We start from the raw sequence: 23,511 nt of genomic DNA, 5'->3' as shown, positions 1-23,511 counted from the left end.
CTTCATGTTGTTGGTTGAAAGATTGGGATTTCAAGCAAAATTAAATCTTACTAAGGAACAATAACATTATAACCTGTGATATTACAGTGATATCCTGGTGACAATGGTTTGTTTTATTTTATTACTTAGTAGAATATAATTTTCTAGTGAAACTCTAAAGATGGGCAGAAGGCTGGAGTAATTTTTATGTTAAAAATTATCAAAAGGAAAATATAGAAAACAAAGATAGTAGTAGTTATAAATTTACACTTTTAAACCTAAAATGTATGCTTATCATAAATTGGCTGTTTATTTGATTATAAAATGAGTAGCAGTTATGAAAAAAGACTATAGAATGTAAAGTAGAAAAACACTGTATAGGATTCCTATCAATGAACTATGTGGAGAAGCAATTATTCTGTAGAGATAAAATAAACCCCCGTCTCCTTTTCACTAACTGTGGGTGTATAGTGACACAGTCCAGGCCTTCTGATTCTCAGGTTCTCTGAGAAGGAGCAACAATAATATTCTACCTGCTTTGCAATACAAGCTTATATTGAGAAGAAAAGATTTCCTGTCATTCAGGATCATAAATAAGTTATCCCTAAAATTATCTCATCCAGTAGAAAATGATTGTGATACTCACTGGAACTTGGTTACAAATGCTCCAATTTTCCTCCTTCATGGGCACTTAGTAGGAATATACTTTCTCATCCCTTTGAATTAGCTATGCCTGTATGACTTGTGTCAGCCAATGAAATGTGAGCAGATGGGAAGCTTCAGAGTTAGCATGCCATTCACCAGAGTCCCTCTCTCTGCTCTATCAGTCAAGGTGGTCCCTCCATCAGCCTGGACTTCAACTAACTTTAACATGAACAAGACTCTCTGTTCTATAGTATAAGTAAAAAGTAAACCCTTATTGAGATAGACCAATAAAATATGGGATAGCTTATTACTGCAGCATAACCTAGAATATTCTGACTCACAAAATATATAAATTCCCAAAGGTCAAAATTATAAAAGTTATACCCAAAGGACTAAAAGTAAATAACTTTGTCTTTTTGACACAAACTGTGATGGCATTTTCAAATCAATTACAGTCCATTTTTAATTCCTACATTTCTAATCACCAATATCAGCTCTTTAGTTTTTTCTGTTATCCACTCATTTTCATAACAGGAAATTAAATTAAATGGTAAATTAACTGCACAAATACTGTCACACAGACAAAAATGGTGACACTATCAAAACTGTTGCCTTGAAGCAAAACCACAGTAAAACTGTATGAAATTTTCATGTATAAACTGATGTTTAAAGGAGTGAATTTGACATAAAAAAGAAAAGCTGGGGATATCAACATTAAAGTCTATGTTAAAAAGACAGAAATGTTAGTCATTGATCATATACCATTAATAAGAAAGTGTTTTATAAACTGTGACATATCATATAAAATTGAAATTTCCCAACAAATAGATCCTTTAACCCTTAACACAATAAAAGCTGTGCCTTAAATTCCATACATTAAACTGATCAATCTGTCAATTTTTGTCAGTCTTTGTTCAAAATGGACCATAACTTACCATGAAGATGGGGTTTTATGATGTGTCTGAGTTCAGATGTATTCCTAAAGTACTGTGGCATAGCTACATTCTGCTTAAGTCTACTTGGAGAGTACAGTTGACCCTTGAACAACACGGATTTGAACTGCATGGGTCCACTGATACATGGTTTTTCATACTGAAAAATTTCTACAGCACTATATCATCCTGAGGCTGGTTGAATCCTTGGATGCAGAACCACAGATATGAAGGGTAGAATATGGGACCTGAGCATCCTTAGATTTTGGTATCCCTGGTGGGTCCTGGAACCCATCCTCTGTAACAAATGTACTTCCTTTACTGGAGTCCCTCTGGCATAATCTGTACACCTCTAGTCCTTTCAATGAGTGAAGCTTCATTACTTGTAAATGAATGAATGAATGAATACAAAGAAGAAATGTATTCAATTCACCAATGATAACAGCCATTTTTGAGAATTTACCATATACAAAGTAGCTGATGAGTGCTAGGGCAGAGGTTCTCAATGCTGGAGTGACATTAAAATCATCTGGGAAGATTTAATAAACACCAGCTCCTGAGCCCCGCCTAAAACCAATTAAATCAGGATCTTTGCAACTAGACCTGATTATTCTTCCTCCCCCACCGAGTAGGGGGATTTGTGGTCATATAGTAACATTATATTTTACTTTTTAAAATACCATACATATTTAAAGTATACAATTAGATAAGTTTTGACATAGGTAGATGCACATAAAATATCACGACAATCAACTTTTATTATCTATCCATGGATATTTTAAAAATATTCTCAGTTGTTTCTGAAGAGCAGCCAAAGTTGAACACCACGGTTCCAGATAGAGAGAAAGACAGATAAGAATGATTCCTCTCTAGTAGCATAATATCATTCTTAGGGGACTAGCAAATAGGTAATTCTAAACACAAGGGAGACTAAAATAAGTCTAAATACAGAAACAAGCATTGTATTGTGAAAAAACCATAGGAATGAGAAAAACATCTTCACGTTAGAGTTAGCCACAATCAACTATAATCTGATGAATGACAAATTTCTATTATAGCTAAAATCATTTATGTTTTATAACATCTTACATGACAAAATCATCATATTCATCATCTGAAATAACTTTTACTCTGAAACAAAACTATAAAATTTGTCTTTCAAAAACTCTCAATAAAAATAGCTTACTCTCCTCTGAATCACATAAAAATAACAGTATTTCAAAATAATATTTAAAATATATTGCAATGAAAATAAATCAATGTTAATATTTGCTGTTATGATAACTAACAACTCATTTACAAAAAAGTACCTGTTAGATGCTATTTCAGAATTTTATTTAAAAATTCAAAAAAGCCTACATCAAAAAAAAGCCTACATCAAACAAAATTTCATTTTATTTTTAATACTGAGATATTTATTTTAATTCTTCTGTACTCAGTCTGATTTGACCCAGTTCACTTTTTATAATTAATCTGAAGTTATTGTGAAAGATTTTGTCATGCTTATCTGTATATATTTATCACTATTGTTATGGTTCATCTATCACTGACTAGCTTCATGAACTTGATACTTCACTGAACTTTTCTGGTACCATATTTATATAACATGGCATTAGGTTACATGCTCTCAAGAAAACTATCAGATATATAAAACTATGATTTTATTTTATTTTATATTTTTAACAACTTTATTGGAGTATAATTGCTTTACAATGGTGTGTTAGTTTCTGCTTTATAACAAAGTGAATCAGTTATACATATACATATGTTCCCATATCTATCCCTCTTGGGTCTCCCTCCCTCCACTCTCCCTATCCCACCCCACTAGGTGGTCACAAAGAACCAAGCTGATCTCCCTGTGCTATGCGGCTGCTTCCCACTAGCTATTTATTTTATGTTTGGTAGTGTATATATGTCCATGCTACTCTCTTACTTTGTCACAGCTTACCCTTCCCCCTCCCCATATCCTCAAGTCCATTCTCTAGTAGGTCTGTGTCTTTATTCCTGTCTTAATCCTAGGTTCTTCATGACCATTTTTTTTCTTAGATTCCATATATATGTGTTAGCATACAGTATTTATTTTTCTCTTTCTGACTTACTTCACTCCGTTATGACAGACTCTAGGTGCATCCACCTCACTACAAATAACTCAATTTCGTTTCCTTTTATGGCGGAGTAATATTCCATTGTATATATGTGCCACATTTTCTATATCCATTCATCTGTTGATGGACACTTAGGTTGCTTCCACGTCCTGGCTATTGTAAATAGAGCTGCAATGAATATTGTGGTACATGACTCTTTATGAATTATGGTTTGCTCAAGGTATATGCCCAGTAGTGGAATCGCTGGGTTGTATGGTAGGTCTATTTTTAGATTTTTAAGGAACCTCCATACAGTTCTCCATAGTGGCTGTATCAATTTACATTCCCACCAACAGTGCAAGAAGGTTCCCTTTTCTCCACACCTTCTCCAGCATTTACTGTCTGTAGATTTTTTGATGATGGCCATTCTGACTGGTGTGAGATGATTTCTCATTATAGTTTTGATTTGCATTTCTCTAATGATTAATGATGTTGAGCATTCTTTCATGGGTTTGTTGGAAATCTGTACGTCTTCTTTGGAGAAATGTCTATTTAGGTCCTCTGCCCATTTTTGGATTGGGTTGTTTGTTTTTTCGATATTGAGCTGCATGACCTGCTTGTAAATTTTGGAGATTAATCCTTTGTCAGTTGCTTCATTTACAAATATTTTCCCCCATTCTGAGGGTTGTCTTTTGGTCTTGTTTATGGTTTCCTTTGCTGCGCAAAAGCTTTTAAGTTTCATTAGGTCCCATTTGTTTATTTTTGTTTTTATTTACATTTCTCTAGGAGGTGGGTCAAAAAGGATCTTGCTGTGATTTATGTCATAGAGTGCTCTGCCTATGTTTTCCTCTAAGAGTTTGATAGTGTCTGGCCTTACATTTAGGTCTTTAATCCATTTTAAATTTATTTTTGTGTATGCTGTTATGGAGTGTTCTAATTTCATACTTTTACATGTACCTGTCCAGTTTTCCCAGCACCACTTACTGAAGAGGCTGTCTTTTCTCCACTGTATATTCTTGCCACCGTTATCAAAGATAAGGTGACCATATGTGCGTGGGCTTATCTCTGGGCTTTCTATCCTGTTCCATTGATCTATATTTCTGTTTTTCTGTCAGTACCATACTGTCTTCATTACTGTAGCTTTGTAGTATAGTCTGAATTCAGGAAGCCTAATTCCTCCAGCTCCGTTCTTCTTTCTCAAGCTTGCTTTGGCTATTCGGGGTCCTTTGTGTTTCCACACAAATTGTAAGTTTTTGTGTTCTAGTTCTGTGAAAAATGCCAGTGGTAGTTTGATAAGGATTGCATTGAATCTGTAGAGTGCTTTGGGTAGTAGAGTCATTTTCACAATATTGATTGTTCCTATCCAAGAACATGGTATATCTCTCCCTGTATTTGTATCATCTTTCATTTCTTTCATCAGTGTCTTATAATTTTCTACATACAGGTCTTTTGTCTCGTTAGGTTGGTTTATTCCTAGATATTTTATTCTTCTTGTTGCAATGGTAAATGGGAGTGTTATCTTAATTTCACTTTCAGATTTTTCATCATTAGTGTATAGGAATGCTAGAGATTTCTGATTAATTTTGTATCCTGCTACTTTACCAAATTCATTGACTAGCTCTAGTAGTTTTCTGGTACCATCCTTAGGATTCTCTATGTATAGTATCATGTCATCTGCAAACAGTGACAGCTTTACTTCTTCTTTTCCGATTTGGATTCCTTTTACTTCTCTGATTGCTGTGGCTAAAACGTCCAAAACTATGTTGAATACTAGTGGTGAGAGTAGGCAACCTTGTGTTCTTCCTGATCTTAGTGGAAATAGTTTCAGTTTTTCACCATTGAGGACGATGTTGGCTATGGGTTTGTCACACACGGCCTTTATTATGTTGAGGAAAATTCCCTCTATGTCTACTTTCTGCAAGGTTTTTATAATAAATGGGTGTTGAATTTTGTCGAAAGCTGTCTCTGCGTCGATTGAGATGATCATATCCTTTTTCTCCTTAAATTTGTTGATATGGTGTATCACATTGATTGATTTGTGTATACTGAAGAATCCTTGCATTCCTGGGATAAACCCCACTTGATCATGGTGTATGATCCTTTTAATGTGCTGTTGGCTTCTGTTTGCTAGTGTTTTGTTGAGGATTTTTGGATCTATGTTCATCAGTGATACTGGCCTGTAGTTTTCTTTTTTTGTGACCTCTTTGCCTGGTTTTGGTATCAGGGTGATGGTGGCCTCGTAGAATGAGTTTGGGAGTTTTCCTCCCCTGCTATATTTTGGAAGGGTTTGAGAAGGATCGGTGTTAGCTGTTCTCTAAATGTTTGATACAATTCACCTGTGAAGCCATCTGGTCCTGGGGTTTTGTTTGTTGGAAGATTTTTAATCACAGTTTCAATTTCAGTGCTTGTGATTAGTCTGTTCATATTTTCTATTTCTTCCTGATTCAGTCTCGGAAGGTTGTGCATTTCTAAGAATTTGTCCATTTCTTCCAGGTCTTCCATTTTATTGGCATAGAGTTGCTTGCAGTAATCTCTCATGATACTTTGTATTTCTGCAGTGTCAGTTGTTACTTCTCCTTTTTCATTTCTAATTCTATTGATTTGAGTCTTCTCCCTTTTTTTCTTGATGAGTCTGGCTAACAGTTTATCAATTTTGTTTATCTTCTCAAAGAACCAGCTTTTAGTTTTATTGATTTTTGCTGTTGTTTCCTTCATTTCTTTTTCATTTATTTATGAACTCATCTTTATGATTTCTTTCCTTCTGCTAACTTTGGGGTATTTTTGTTCTTCCTTCTCTAATTGCTTTAGGTGTAAGGTTAGGTTGTTTATTTGAGATGTTTCTTGTTTCTTAAGGTAGGATTGTATTGCTATAAACTTCCCTCTTAGAACTGCTTTTGCTGTATCCCATAGGTTTTGAGTCATCGTGTTTTCCATTGTCATTTGATTCTAGGTATTTTTCGATTTTCTCTTTGATTTCTTCATTGACTTCTTGCTTATTAAGTAGTATATTGTTTAGTCTCCAGGTGTTTGTATTTTTTTACAGTTTTTTTCCTGTGATTGATATCTAGTCCTTTGGCATTGTGGTCAGAAAAGATACTAGATACGATTTCAGTTTTCTTAAATTTACCAAGGCTTGATTTGTGACCCAAGATATGATCTATCCTGGAGAAAGTTCCATGAGCACTTGAGAAGAAGGTGTATTCTGTTGTTTTGGGGTGGAATGTCCTATAAATATCAATTAAGTCCATCTTGTTTAATGTATCATTTAAATCTTGTGTTTCCTTATTTATTTTCATTTTGGATGATCTGTCTATTGGTGAAAGTGGGGTGTTAAAGTTCCCTACTATAATTGTGTTACTGTTGATTTCCCCGTTTATGGCTGTTAATATTTGCCTTATGTATTGAGGTGTTCCTATGTTGGGTGCATAAATATTTACAATTGTTTTATCTTCTTCTTGGATTGATCCCTTGATCATTATGTAGTGTCCTTCTTTGTCTCTTGTAATAGACTTTATTTTAAAGTCTATTTTGTCTGATATGAGAATTGCTACTCCAGCTTTCTTTTGGTTTCTATTTGCATGGAATATCTTTTTCCGTCCCCTCACTTTCAGTCTGTATGTGTCCCTAGGTCTGAAGTGGGTCTCTTGTAGACAGCACATATATAGGTCTTGTTTTTGTATCCATTCAGCCAGTGTCTGTCTTTTGGTTGGAGCATTTAATCCATTTACATTTAAGGTAGTTATCAATATGTATGTTCCTATTACCATTATCTTAATTGTTTTGGGTTTGTTATGGTAGGTCTTTTCCTTCTCTTGTTATTACTGCCTAGAGAAGTTCCTTTAGCATTTGTTGTAAAGCTAGTTTGGTGGTGCTGAATTCTCTTAGCTTTTGCTTGCCTGTAAAACTTTTAATTTCTCCATCAAATCTGAATGAGATCCTTGCTGGGTAGAGTAATCTAGTTGTAGGTTTTTCTCCTTCATCACTTTGAATATGTCCTACCACTCCCTTCTGGCTTGCAGAGTTTCTGCTGAAAGATCAGTTGTTAACCTTATGGGGATTCCCTTGTGTGTTATTTGTTGCTTTTCCCTTGCTGCTTTTAACATTTTTTCTTTGTATTTAATTTTTGGTAGTTTGATTAATATGTGTCTGGACATGTTTCTCCTTGGATTTATCCTATATGGGACTCTCTATGCTTCCTGGACTCAATTAACTATTTCCTTTCCCTTATTAGGGAAGTTTTCAACTATAATCTCTTCAAATATTTTCTCAGCCCCTTTCTTTATCTCTTCTTCTTCTGGGACCCCTATAGTTCAAATGTTGGTGTGTTTAATGTTGTCCCAGAGGTCTCTGAGTGTCCTAAATTATTTTCATTCTTTTTTCTTTATTCTTCTCTGCAGTAGTTATTTCCACTCTTTTATCTTCCAGGTCACTTATCCGTTCTTCTGCCTCAGTTATTCTGCTATTGATCCCTTCTAGAGAATTTTTAATTTCATTTATTGTGTTGTTCATCATTGTTTGGTTGCTCTTTAGTTCTTCTACGTCCTTGTGAAACGTTTCTTGTGTTTTCTCTCTTCTGTTTCCAAGATTTTGGATCATTTTTACTATCATTATTCTGAATTCTTTTTCAGGTAGACTGCCTATTTCCTCTTCATTTGTTAGGTCTGGTGCGTTTTGGCTTTGCTCCTTCAACTGTTGTGTGTTTTTCTGTCTTCTCATTTTGCTTAACTTACTGTGTTTGGGGTCTCCTTTTCGCAGGCTTCAGGTTCGAAGTTCCCGTTGTTTTCGGTGTCTGTCCCCAGTGGCTAAGGTTGGTTCAGTGGGTTGTGTAGGCTTCCTGGTGGAGGGGACTAGTGCCTGTGTTCTGGTGGATGAGGCTGGATCTTGTCTTTCTGGTGGGCAGGTCCACTTCTGGTGGTGTGTTTTGGGATGTCTGTGGCCTTGTTATGATTTTAGGCAGCCTCTCTGCTGATGGATGTGGTTGTGTTCCTGTCTTGCTAGTTGTTTGGCCTAGGGTTTCCAGCACTGTAGCATGCTGGTCATTGAGTGGAGCTGGGTCTTGGTGTTGAGATGGAGATCTCTGGGAGATTTTCTCCAGTTGATATTACATGGAGCTGGGAGGTCTCTTGTGAACCAGTGTCCTGAACTTGGCTCTCCCACCTCAGAGGCCCAGCCCTGATGCCTGGCTGGAGCACCAAGAGCGTTTCATCCACACGGCTCAGAATAAAAGGGAGAAAAAATACAAAGAAAGAAAGAAAGAAGATAAAATAAAATATAGTAAAATAAAATTATTAAAATAAAAAATAATTATTAAGAAAGAAATTTTAAAATGTAAAAAAAAAAAGAAACGGACAGACAGAACCCAGGACAAATGGTAAAAGCAAAGCTATACAGACAAAATCACACACAGAAGCATAAAAATACTCACAAAAAGAGAAAAATGGAAAAAAAAAATATATATCTTTGCTCCCAAAGTCCAACTCCTCAATTTGGGATGATTCGTTGTCTATTCAGGTATTCCACAGATGCAGGGTACATCAAGTTGATTGCTGAGATTTAAATCACTGCTCCTGAAGCTGCTGGGAGAGATTTCCCTTTCTCTTCTTTGTTTGCACAGCTCCTGGGTTTCAGCTTTGGATTTGGCCCCACCTCTGAGTGTAGGTCACCTGAGGGAGTCTGTTCTTCGCTTAGATAGGATGGGGTTAAAGGAGCAGCTGATTCGGGGGCTCTGGCTCTCTCTCAGGCCGGGGGAGGAAGGGGTATGGATGCGGGGTGAGCCTGCATTGGCAGAGGCTGGCGTGACATTGCACCAGCCTGAGGTGCGCCGTGTGTTCTCCCGGGGAAGTTGTCCCTGGATCACGGGACCCTGGCAGTGGCGGGCTGCACAGGCTCCTGGGAGGGGAGGTGTGGAGAGTGACCCGTGCTTGCACACAGGCTTTTTGGTGGCGGCAGCAGCAGCCTTAGCGTCCCATGCCCGTCTCTGGGGTCCGCGCTGATAGCCGTGGCTCACGCCTGCCTGTCTTTAGAGCCCCTTTAGGTGGTGCTCTGAATCCCCTCTCCTGGCGCACCTCGAAATAATGGTCTCTTGCCTCTTTGGCAGGTCCAGACTTTTTCCCGGACTCCCTCCCGGCTAGCTGTGTCGCACTAACCCCCTGCAGGCTGTGTTCACGCTGCCAACCCCAGTCCTCTCCCTGCACTCTGACCGAAGCCCGAGCCTCAGCTCCCAGCCCCTGCCCGCCCCAGCGGGTGAGCAGACAAGCCTCTCGGGCTGGTGAGTGCTGGTCGGCACCAATCCTCTGTGTGGGAATCTCTCTGCTTTGCCCTCCGCACCCCTGTTGCTGCGCTCTCCGCCGCGGCTCCGAAGCTTCCCACTGCCACCCACAGTCTCCACCCGCGAAGGGGCTTCCTAGTGTGTGGAAACCTTTCCTCCTTCACAGCTCCCTCCCACTGGTGCAGGTCCCGTCCCTATTCTTTTGTCTTTGTTTTTTTTTTCTTTTGCCCTACCCAGGTACGGGGAGTTTCTTGTCTTTTGGGAGGTCTGAGGTCTTCTGCCAGCGTTCAGTAGGTGTTCTGTAGGAGCTGTTCCACGTGTAGATGTATTTCTGATGTATTTGTGGGGAGGAAGGTGATCTCTGAGTCTTACTCTTCCGTCATCTTGAAGCTCCTCCAAAAGTATGCTTTCATATACAGAAGCCCAACCTTCCACAGTCGGAACTCAGTCTAAATTTGGAAAGCTAGAACCATTTTAAGCTATTAGCTGTCACATCATATTTGTCAACCTTGATCACTAGAGCCCCTTTTTAGAAGAAAAAAGTGTTTGCAGACCTTTAGTTCGGACCTCAATTTTTTTTCAAAGTTTAAATATAAAACTAAATATAAATTCCTAGGGCTTATAAGTCTCATGAAACTATAAAGTCAAGAGAAATGTGTAAAATAAAAACAAAGCTACAAAGAAAAATTCATTTTCTCCCCTGCTGACAGAAGTAGAAAGCTGAAGATTTTCTTCCCAAGCTATAGGAAAAGAATGTCTTGATAGTAACTAAGTCAGTTGAGAATAGTGTTTTCTTCAACAGTGGTTGATAAATCAGTGCAACCATAGTACAATCAATTTAGTTTCCTTCATTATTGAAATAGTCAAAACAATCTAGCAAGTGTTCAAAGACTGTGTCATTGACAATGTGTGTGAAATATACTACATATGACACTATTAAGAGTTAACAAACCTTGACACTTGGAAAGAAGTGACTAAGACTAAGCAGTTAAAATTTATCAAGGATAATTACAGAGCCTTAACATTTGGTTCAAAATTTTCAACTAAACAAAAATATCATAAGAAAAACCTAGCTTGGCTGCTTTTCATATGATGAAGACAAGCAGAACAAAAACAACTACTTGATTCAAGTTGTGTGAAATAACTGCTAAATTCATTCAGTCTTGATGTCAATCTCTCCATCTCAAATTTTCCATGATATCCTCATGACTTTCCTATTTCTAGCCAGCTCAGCCTTACTCTTTGAGTTTAAGAATCAAATATCCAATTACATTCTTCAAAACAAAGGACACTGACAATTACATAATCATAAATACTTCAATATGAATATCAGGAAAAATCATAATAATATAGACTTGGAGGTGAATTATTTGGTGGTCTATGTATACAACTATTTTGAATCAAATCAGGATAATCTACTTGCATCATATAATAGTTACAATTCATCATGTCTCTTAAACTTTTACTCAGGATTCAAACTATGGTTTACTTTAGTTTCCACAGATTTGGAAGTAGTCAATCTCAGAGTATTAAACAGCTGTAGCTATAATACTGAATAAATCTCTGATACTTCAAGCCTCAATTTAACATCCAGAAAACACAGCCCAGACTAGATCATTTCTAAATCACATATATGGTTCCCATTCCTATGGTATTCCCCGAATATGAAACTTCAAAGGCCCCCATAAGTTACCTAATTAAACAATATCTCTTCAGTCTGACCCACCCAGGAGATCACAAGCTCCTGCTTATTATAAACCTGAGTCTTCTCAAAATAATGATCAGCAAACACCATTTGAATACCCTCTACGTGTCAGAAAATGGTCTAAATATGAAGAAACCACAATACACAGTAATCAAATGTGATTAAATTCATTGGAGTGGGGAGAGGGGATGGCAAATAAATTGAGAAGAAATGAACTGGGTACCAAGTTGTGAAGAAAAGCAAATGGCAAGCTGAGGAGTTTGGGCTTTTTCCTCTAAGCAATGCAAAGTCATAAAAATTTTTGAATGGGTGACTATCTCATTAATTCCATACAAATTTCAGGAAGAACCTTGATGGCACTGTGGTTGGTGGACAAGAGAAGGAGGAATACAGAAATAGTTAGGAGGTTGTAGAAAAAAATCAAGGAGCAGATTTTGTGGTTCTAAAACTAAGGTAATAGATACAAAGATAAAGAGAAGTTTGGGACAAATGTAAAGATGTGATCAATAGGATTTTGATGAAAGTCAGTTAGGGATAGGACAAAGACTTTAGCATAAAATAATAATTCAATAAAGATTATATATTAAGAGCCTAGGAGGTTATAATCAACAAGGACATGAACTGTAGGAGGTGCAGTTTAGAAAGACAGAGCTTATTGAAGTTTTGGGTATCTTTGGGTTATCAAATTAAAAATATACTATGCCAACTGGAGATACTGAACCTTGGCGAGTTCAAGCAGAAGATTAAGATCTCTTGAGTGTAGGGGTTAAATATTCTAGCTGTCTGGAAGACAGCATTTTCTACTTCTTAGCATAGTTCCTAATGCATAGCCGATTTTCACTAAATGTTTGATGGATGGCTGGATAAACACTGAATATCAAATTCTGGCAGAAATTTATCTTGGCTTTTACAAGCTATAGTAAAAATGTTAAAAAGAAAAGGGAAGGGCAATAAGAGAACTCACCAGACAAAGCCATTATACTAGACATTTAACAGGTTATTGTCATAGAGAGTCAAAAAGTACTGAGAAGAAAATCTAATAGAGTAAATTTTCTGGATGAAGGAAAAGTGGAATACAGAGGGAATAGCCTTGGGAAAGAGCAAGGATATTAAACATTTCCTTTTTTTGACAAGACAGTATTTCTAAAAGTCAGATTCCTAAAAGATCCTAATGCTGGATCTAAATAGATCTTTAATTCTTATCTCTGGCCCTAGTGTTACCCCCATTGTAGTTAATCTTTCCCATTCCTGAAAGACTCACCTTCCTAAATAAGTGTGAATCATATAATTCACCAGCTTATGTTTGGTAGCTTTGTGCATAGAGTGTAAATCCAATGAATCACTTGGGCTTTCTAAGAATTTGCACAAACTAGCCCCATCTCTGTCCAGTAGAATTTGCACAAACTAGCCCCATCTCTGACCAGAATATTGAAATTTGAGCAATAGGATTACTTGTGTTAAATTGACAGAACTCTATTTGACTTAGTATATGACATGGATTACATATTGTTTTAAAACATTCTCCAAACATTTAAAAAAGTTGATTATATTAAAACCTTATTATAAACAATCCAGGATACACTTAGAAAAATTTTGATAGAAATAATTCTCAGAATTTAAAAAATGGAATGAGAAATAGATTAGGTATGCAGCAGAATTAACAAATTAGAATAGAGAAAATATATCCACAGAGAATATTGTAAAGATTCTAATGTAAATGTAACTTCCTTAACAGCACCAAAAAGAAGAAAAGCAATAAAAAAATACTATAGACCATCCTCACTTTTGAGCATTCTTTCAAATTCCCTCTTCAATTAAAAAAATATTGAACTAAAGTATGTAAGAAAAGAATAAGCTTCCAGCTATTCAAGGATAACATAAAATTAGCAAGTCACCTGATGAAGAAAGGAAAACCAAATCACCCTCTCAACAGATTCAAAAAATATTTGTATATCTCAAGATTTATAGAGCATCAACAGAAATTTCTGATGATCTAATTTAGTTCATTAAGAATAAGATAACTTCTTAACATGAAAAGGAATAAAACTTAGTCAACATCATACTTTAATACCATCATGAGAGTCATTCCCAATAAAACTAGGAAGAAGTTACTCACCATTATTTAACATTGAACTAAAAGCTGTAGTCAAGACAATAAGTGGTGAACTTGAAATTTAAAAGTGTGTGAGACATTAAAAAGGAAAAGATAAACTGTCTAAATCATTTCTATTTTCAGATAATATGATTTTCAGCCTGAAACCACAAAGAACCAACTGAAAAATAATCACAACTAATAAAGAGCTAAATGAAGTATCAGGATACAGAAAAAAAATGTACAAATTTATATCATCTACCTGACTTTGCAGAAGAAAACAATTAAAATATTATGGATAATTTTGCAACATCTGGGCACTGTTCTAAGCACTTTATCTGTATTAACTTATTTAATCCTCAAGACAAACTTATCAACTAGGTATGGATTATTAGCTCCATTTTTTTCCTATAAGGAAAGGAAGGCCCAGAGAGAGTAAGAATTTGCCCAAAGTCATGCAGAGAGAGCGCAAGTGATTCAAAACCAGGTTGCAGAATCATTTGGGGGCAAATGGGGTTAACCTAAATTTTACATTGTTATCCCTCTCACTTTTCAAATTCCTGCAAAAAAATGTGTGTTCACATACTGAAAACATTCACGGTTTATACGAAGGGTTACTGGTTATACTTAGGTGGTATGAATATGGTTGTTTTGTTCTTATTTAAATTTATCTTCATTTAATATCTGTCCATTGTAAATATAACATGGGTAATGAGAAAATATAATAAATGCAATTTTAAAGCACTTTCCTTGTGTCATGAGGTCAGAGGTAAAATTATCTGCATTTTGGACATCTCCCTTATATTCAATAGTGTGGAAGGACTAAGAGCCCATCTGGCTGACACCATGATGACCACAAACTTTAGAAGCAAGTTTCAAGGATGACAGTCCTTAGTTCCTGACAAGTGCTTATAAACAAGAAGAATAATGACTTCATTTCTCCAATCTCAAAACTTGAGGAAATAAACTCTTAATGAAGATGACTCCAGAGTAAGTTTAGACCAGTTTACTCAGATGTCAAAATGAATGAGGTACAGAATTTATGCATCTATTTAAGCCCATCAATTATATTTTATAATTTTAATATAAGAACATAAACATAATTATCTGGAAAGAGAATTTTATATGTATATATTTCTATATTCAATCCTACCTATCTGTATTTGCTTGTAGCAGATCTATTAATTTCCAGACACTACTTTACACCAGATTTTAGAGGAGAGTTATAAATAGTTCCCAAGTTTACATGCCATATATTTGCATTCCAATATGATAATTTAAAAAGAAAAGCAAGTTCTTTCACAATTCTCCTTTTAAAAAAATAAACTTAAAATATGAGTGAAGAATAGTAATTCATATTTCTCATTTCAATACTCAGAAAATTATATTAATTACAGATGAAAAAATATGGTGATATAATAAATAGTTCTACTTACCATTTGGATAGATACTTCGAATTATCCCAGTAAAATTCCTAAAGATCTGAAAATGAGAGCGATTGAGGAGGATCAGTAACACATACTCTATACATCATTTTATAATATATTAATTCCATATGATATTTGAGTATACCTGTTCTAAATTTCCACAAGGATGCAGCCAGACGGGATTTTCATTTAATATGAATATTGTCTAAACTCAGGAAGTATCATGCCCTTTTATTTATTCACACACCACCTTTCATGCACCTTAGTGCACTGCTCCAGGCTGCCTGGAGAAATAATTCATTCTGACTCTGAGTCTATATTTCACTTAAAGTCAAGAGACTGCACCACTCTGTTCTTATTTTTCAATGCAAACTTTCTGTGGGGTAAAATTGCATTGTGGTGTTTTAGTGTGATAGGACAAAATCTATATTATGGAATTTTTACATCCATGAGCTAACTGATAAGTTTGGCAATTATATAACCTGCGGAAAAATATTTAAGGTAGGGATTACAAGGTATTCAGATATATACTATAATTGTTAGGTACTTTCATAAAACCAGGAGAACACTCAACAATCAAAAAAAAAAAAAAAAAAATCTTGGGGCTTCCCTGGTGGCGCAGTGGTTGACAGTCCGCCTGCCGATGCAGGGGACATGGGTTCGTGCTCCGGTCCGGGGGGATCCCACATGCCGCAGAGCGGCTGGGCCCGTGAGCCATGGCCGCTGGGCCTGCGTGTCCGGAGCCTGTGCTCCGCAGCGGGAGGGGCCACGGCAGTGGGAGGCCCACGTACCGCAAAAAAAAAAAAAAAAAAAAAAAAAAAAATCTTTATTTTTAAAAGATGAGGAAAATGAGACCCAGTGAAGGAGAAATGGCTTGGGTAAGATCTTAGCTTAGAGGCAGTACTAATGACCAGATGTTAAATCTCAAGGCTTTAGTTATCTTTTTCCATGGTGTTATTTTAAAACATTTATTAAGGGTCTGATATATACTAGGCACTGAATTGGGCACTGTATAATGAACAAGATAGATAAAGGACCTGCCTTCATGAAACTTAATTCTACTTATATTGACTCATTAAAGTATTGAATATACATTTCCATCCATATAAGTGATATAGAATGCAAATATAACCAGGATACCAAGATTTTAGAATGCAGTTCTATTATGAGGCAAGCCTGCTTTCCAATGAATATTCTTTTTATAACCCTTGAAATACATTTGTCCCACAAAATACATAGCTAAACATCTGAATATCTTGGACATGCAGATAGATATTTTGTGCAAAGACAGATCCTTCAAAAATTGAAAAGAATACATTTTTTCCATTGACTATTTTAAAGGGAATCTTTTATTTGCTTACTGATCTGAATCTGTCTCAACTTTCAGACTCAGTGTGAAGCTTAAAAGCATGCTGTAGAGTTAAAAGTTCCACATGTGCAAATGGGTAAATAGATTCCACATGGAAGAACAAAATAAAGACCTTGAGATCCGTTCTGCAAATAATTTCTTAACTACTGTTTCATATTTAGTAATGAGTTCAGTGTTCTGCTTATAGTAGGCATTTGCAAAATAGGATGACATAGTTTAAGCATAAAAGATTGAATTTCTAGACTACTAAAGCACCTTTCTTACTCCATTTTCATGCCTCCTACCAATAAGATATAAGTAATTACTTTCCTGTTTAGTTGCATTATCTTGACGACTTTGGAAATATAAACAAAGAGCCCAAAATAACGTACTAAACATGAGTCAAAGTTCTGCCTAAAATTACAGTTCTGCCTAAAAGTAACACAATTAACACAGATATATACAGAATGTTTACTAAATATAAAATGATTATTGGTTAGGTTTCCTTGAGATAGACAGCTCAGTCTGTGAATGTGGCTACTGTCTCAGGTCCCTTAAGAATGCTTCTGTTTTAGCAGTTAACTTTCAGATTCCCCATAAACTCCCTTAATATGACATTCAATATACTGAATTAGTGAATCACTTTGCCAAAAAAAAAAAAAAAATCAAATTGTAGAACAGACACATCAGAGGAAGCCTGAGGAGAACTGTTCCCTTCATTTTAAAGAAGAGGTGACAAGAGCATGGCCCATGGTCACATACTTGATTACAACCCAAGTTGGTTAATACCCTTAATTACTAGTTCCAGGTCTTCCACAGCTTCACAGCTAAGCTAAGAAGAGTTTCTTTTATTCTCATTAACTTAGCATCTAAGGGGCATTTTATGGCAGATATCACAAAAATAAAATGCTAATATATAAAATACTATAATAATATAGATTATTACTGAATACATGTGTAATATATATATATATTCACAGAATTGTCTGAACTTGAAATCTGTGTCTTCTGCTTCTAGTGACCAACTCCATCCAACATTTAAAGATACTATCTTAATTTCAAACTCCTAATTTGGGATTAATAGATACACACTACTGCATATAAAATAGATAATCAACAAGGACCTACTGTATAGCTCAGGGAACTCAATATCCTGTAATAACCTATATGGGAAAAGAATATGAAAAAGAATAGATTATATATGTGTATAACTGAATCCCTTTGCTGTGATTCACCTGAAACTAACACAACACTGTAAATCAACTATACTCCAATATAAAATTTAAAAATGTTAAATACTAATAATAATGAATAATAATAAAAATTTTAGAAATAAAGATACTATCTTTCCAGAATTATGACATTTAGGAAACATAATCAATTGCACCACCAATGTTTGTAACCATTAACTTTGGCCAACTTGCTTCTACCTTCCTTGGAGTAAACTTTTTCCAGTAGATGAGATCTCTACAGGTTTTTCTGAAGTGCCTTCCACTTTTAGAATTAAATTTAGTGCATTCCTAAGAAAAACCTCACAGCTTATTGTCCTATGTTCTGCTCTTATCCCTAATAAATACCATTATATAAATCTTGGTTGTGAGACTTGAATTTTTCAAAATATCAGAGTATCCTTCTTTTGTTCTATTTCTTTCTTTACTTAAAAACTTAATTCTTATTTATATCCTTGAAACAAATGGTGCATGCATTGATATTATCTGTCGTCTGATTAGAAAAAAATGTCAAAGATTATCTTTTCTAAGTATTACCTTACTTATGACTGGGAATTGGAGAGTCCAATAAAGCAGGTGATAGAAACAATGTTTCACTCCCATTCATTCAAACAAGGCATTAACTAGGGGCCAAGTGTTTATGACAGAAACAAGCCACATTGATGCTAACTCTATTTGCCACAAGTTTATCAGTTACTATATGTTTGAAATAAGATGACCAATTTCTTTTAATAATGTCTTTGCTAGACAGTTAAAGGAAAGAAAAGGGGCCACTAAAAGAGAAAGGGGAAGGAAAATCCTAATAATGACGACAGTAGTCATCATGTACCCATGCCCACTATGAGTTATAGAGAGTTTAAGCCAGAGAAGAACATGACTTGATTAACCTTTCAATGGCATTATTCTGGCTGCTAAGTGGAGAACAGACGCAGGAGTTGGGGTGGGATGGCTCTAGAGAAGCAGGGAGAAAATTAGAAGACTATCTACAGTGCAAGCATAACATATAGATGCTTTCAATTAGAATGCAGTAGTGGAAATGACAGAAGCAGATGCAGTGGAGATGTCTGGAGAACTAACTATTTAGAGAATAGAGGATGTCTCAAGTTTCTGGCTTGAGTAACAAGATAGACTGTAGTGCTTTTTTTTAAAACAGGTCTAGGGAGAGACAGACATACTTGTGCGTGGTGGAGCAGAAGGAGAATGGGAGGAAAGACTACTATTTTGGCCATTTGACTATGTAGCTTTAAAAATACTTGTTATAAGGCTTCCCTGGTGGTGCAGTGGTTGAGAGTCCGCCTGCCGATTCAGGGGACACGGGTTTGTGCCCCGGTCCGGGAAGATCCCACATGCCGCGGAGCGGCTGGGCCCGTGAGCCATGGCCGCTGAGCCTGCACGTCCGGAGCCTGTGCTCCGCAACGGGAGAGGCCACAACAATGAGAGGCCCGCGTACCGCAAAAAAAAAAAAAAAAAAAAACTTGTTATAGAAGTCATGGTAAACAAGATGTTCTGTCAAATACTATAATTTCTTCTTTATCAATCACTGTTTCCTTGATACGAAGGACAATAGCCAGCTTCCCATTTCTGCTGCATCGTGTTGAGGTGCTTCTTGAGTAATTCCATATCTATATTCTCAACCTCTTGCTCTACCAGCTCCTTTCCCACAAATCATTAATAATGCTCATATATCTCTTATTTTGGCAAGTAATACATCTCTCTATCCTGTGAGCCCCTCTAGTTAATGTCCTCCCCTCCCTTTCACAGCTAAGCTTCTTAAAAAAGAATATGAACTTGTTCATTTGAACTTTTCCGTTTATTTTTAATTCTACTGCACTACTGAGTGGGTGTTTCCACTTCCACTACGTTACTGAAACTGACCTCACAAAGGTCCCTAATAAACTCTTAATTGTGATATCTTATGGATTATTTCGGCAAAAGTTTTTACTGGCTCCTCCATTTAAATGTGATGTTTCTTCACATCACTATTGCTAATTTTATTCTTTATCCTCTCAACACCATGAGTAATATTAACACTCCATTTATTAACTGCTCATGACCAACAAATCTATATCTTTAATCCACTTCTGTATTCTGACCTGTAGACCCACATATTCAACTGGTTGCTTGGCATCTCCACTTGGCTGTCCCGTATACACTTCAAACAAAGCATGGCTGAACACTGAGCTCCTTATCTTCACTCCCAAACCTCCCCTCCTATTCCTGTGGTGGGTAGCATCACCGTCCACTCATTGACTCATGACTCGCCTGAGAATCAACACATGGTACTGCATTTTCCATATCTTCCAGATTTTATCACTGACCCACTCTTGTCAATACTACTTCCTTAACAAATCCTGCATCAACCCTTCTCCACCCCCAATGTGCTCTGGCTTTATGTCTCAGCATTACCTGAATGAATCATTCCTCTTATTGTGCTTCCCCTATTCCTCCACTGCACTGCCTCCAAAGGTCTCTTTCAAAACTGTACAGCCCAGTTGCTCTCCTGCTTACAACCCTTTAAAAGGCCTTCACTACCCAAAGGAAAAAGTCCATGGAATTTAGTGTGGCTTCTGATTATTTCCAAGATCTGACCCCTCCTTTATCTCCTTATCTGCATTCTTATCTCTCACCAAACCCTACCTACATGCTCTAGCAGTAGCATATATCAGACCTGTTGTTTGATGTTGTTGTTTTTTTTCTCTTCTCAAAGTGCACTATATCAGAAATATGGCCCCATCTCTAACCATGAATAATCTCTCTAACCATCCAGATTCTGCTGGACCTTCCCCACTTAAATGAGTATCCCTTGATCATCCTGGTAGAAGGGATTCTTCTTGGTTATTTTACTCCTGTTTGTACTAAGTTCTCATATAGCAACTCTAATATTTTATGGAATTCATTAATTTCATGCCTCTAACCTCACTCTACTGGTCTTGTCTTGATAACCCTACTGACATGGTTGGTGTTCAATAAATGATTGATGCTATTCAGGAATGAATAAAGAAGAATAATGAATTAATTACTGTAAAAATGATTTCTCCCAAAACTCTACAAAACCCCCTAATATTCCAAATAATTGTTAAAACTCTCCATGATTTATTTTCTAATCTCATTTTAAGATAGAGCTCACTGAAAATAATACACCTATATTATATAAACTGTCTAGCATGAAAAGAACAAAATGTCAACACAGGACAAGTCTATTAGGTCAACTATTGACAGACATAAGCCATTTCATGGACTTTGGCTACAGCTAAACTTGAGAAAACAACTCCAAGTTAAACTTTGAACTTCAGAGTTTAGGCAGAAGGAAAGCAACCGAAATAAACTGCATGTTCAGCTTAAATTCAATTGGCACTATTTCTAGATACGGCTTAAAATTCTGTTAGCTGTCTTGTTTCTTATTGCCAAAGCTAACCATAGGCAAAGCATGTGAATTGCTTCAGGTCTTCAGCACATAATGTTTTTTCAAAACATATGTAATGTTATTCATGTGGTTGAGTCAGAACTACACTTATCCAGTGGTACAGATGGAAATGATTTGTTCTGGAAACTGAGATAGTTTTATTATTTTACCATTTTTACCTACAGAAATAAGTTCACATGCTAGTACATATAAGTCTCCGACCATAAAATACGCCCAGACATATTTGAATCTGAATGCCGTCATATTACAACTCTGAAATTTACTTTGTACCTCTACATTAATTACATTTGAGTCTCTATTTTAATTTTTAAAATACATACAGTTATGTATACACTTATGTTAATTGCAAAAGATTCAAACAATACACACATATTTGATATAAGAAAGTTTCCCTTCCTCTTGTTCTTCAATTTTATTCCTTTCTCTAGAGGTAAGAGTTTAGTGTACATCATTCAAGTTATTATGTTACAAAATTACATATGTGGTTTTTAACATACATATGATTAATTCTATGTATTGATCTATGTCTTGCATTTTCTCTTAATAGTGAGACTTAAAGACTTTGTTGGTAGAAGTGTAAACTGTCAAGAAAATTGTTGAAGGGTGATTTTAAAATTCAGCTTTTAACTAGCAATTCCACTTCTGCAAAACATGGCAAAAACAGTGGTATTTCTTACAGGGATGTTCGAAATAATGAAGTAATGGAAACAATATAAACATCTAATATTATGGGAATGTTTTAATATATTATGATATACCCATACTATATAAATGTAGTGAACTTATATACTTATAAGTTATTTATTTATTCTTCTGGAAATATTAATTTAGCTTTATTTCTAAGCAATGTTCCTCAAGAATAAGTCTAGTGAAAGAATATCAGTAATTATAAGTTCTTCAGTGTCAGAGAAAAACTCTTAAGATAATAAAAATTTCTGGTAGATTTCAGATTGGAAAAGGATAGGATTTAGTTTTTCTTATAACTCTCACCCCCTTGGGGTGTAGTTACAAAGTTCATTAGGCTTGGAAAACTAACTTTGAGAAAACTGACTTTATCTTTCTCAGCCTCAGTTTCCCAATCTCCAAATTGGAATAATAACAATGATAATTAAGTATGAAAGCACCCAGTGTAAAGACCTAGGGTAAAGAGAGCTACTCATAAAATGTGTTTAAAAACTATGATGAAAATTCCTCCTCCAATAATTCTTTGATGAACTCAACTACATTTTGATTATTTCAGTTCTTTAATACCTACCAACTTAATTTATACAATAAGTAAGGACAATTGGTTAATAGAACAATAGGTCTTTAGTTAAGGATGATAATTTATTAAATAACACTGCACTTTAAGTACAGCACTTGTAAAAAAAAGTCTCTTTTTTAGTGACATTGAGTTCATCTTAATTCACTATTCAGCACTAATGTATTTTTAAAAGGTAAAACAATTTACTTCAAAATGAATGTTTAATCTTAATTGGTTAAGTATAAAACTTACTGAAAAGAATAGTAGTTCTTTTCTGATAATAGTTTGCAGTATGTTTGCCATTTGTTCATATCTTGCTTTCTATTTTTATATTTATTGTCATACTATAAAATAAAATACTTGTAAGATATGGGTCTTCCTTTCCTTTTTATCACTTTACCTAACTTATCCTACTTATCCTGCTCATGGAATGTGCTAAATAAATGTGGAATGGTGGAAAACAAATATTGGTGCTGTATCTACATTACTGTAACCTCTGACAGGAAATAAAATGGTAAAAGTTATAATGGTTAAGAAAGTTTCACTGATCAAATTTATGCAACCATTCAGTTCTCACACTTGTTTTCAGCCACATCTTAAGCATCTATTTTCCATGGAGGTGCTAGAAGGGCTAGATGGTGAAGAAGAGATAAAAGGGTCCTGATGGTCTGCTAATTGGCAGGTTCATATTTCTGCCTTCTCTTAAATAATACACCTAGTAATATAAATATCTGGGCCCTGTTAATCACCTACATATCTAAGCCAGTCCTTATTTACAAAAATTAAGGGCAAGGAAACGGGCCCATGAGTCTGGTTATTCAAAAGCAATTAATATGACAATGAAAGATAAAAAAAGCTTTTCTAAATCTTCAAAAAAGGACTTAAGAAAAAAATGAGAAATACTTTTAGAAGTATGATATAAATATTAAAAAATATTCACCTTCTCTCAAAATATTAGAGAAGAGATAGCTAAATAATTCACTTAAAGGAGATAAAACGAAAAGGAAGTGATTATTCTGTAATTAAAGATAAATTCACAATCATAAATAAAAGATAGTTTCAAATGTAGTATTTTCTCAAAAATATCATTTAATCTATTTCATATTCCCTCCTTTGAGAGACTTTTTGTGATTTC

The 23,511-nt window shown here is 35.5% G+C and overlaps 1 long non-coding RNA gene across 6 annotated transcripts in view; it reads right to left on the bottom strand.

The window, feature by feature from the left end:
• The window catches only part of LOC307186261, a 572,345-nt gene that overhangs the window by 339,926 nt on the left and 208,908 nt on the right, over positions 1–23,511 (bottom strand). For all 6 annotated transcript variants that reach the window (XR_013828291.1, XR_013828292.1, XR_013828293.1 and 3 more), the window contains one exon: positions 15,142–15,187. This is a non-coding gene — a long non-coding RNA (uncharacterized lncRNA). The remainder of the gene's footprint in view (positions 1–15,141; positions 15,188–23,511) is intronic.

This window comes from Stenella coeruleoalba (assembly GCF_951394435.1).
Source record: "Stenella coeruleoalba genome assembly, chromosome: 5".
NCBI lineage: Eukaryota > Metazoa > Chordata > Mammalia > Artiodactyla > Delphinidae > Stenella > Stenella coeruleoalba.
This window is presented reverse-complemented; position numbering and strand designations above follow the sequence as displayed.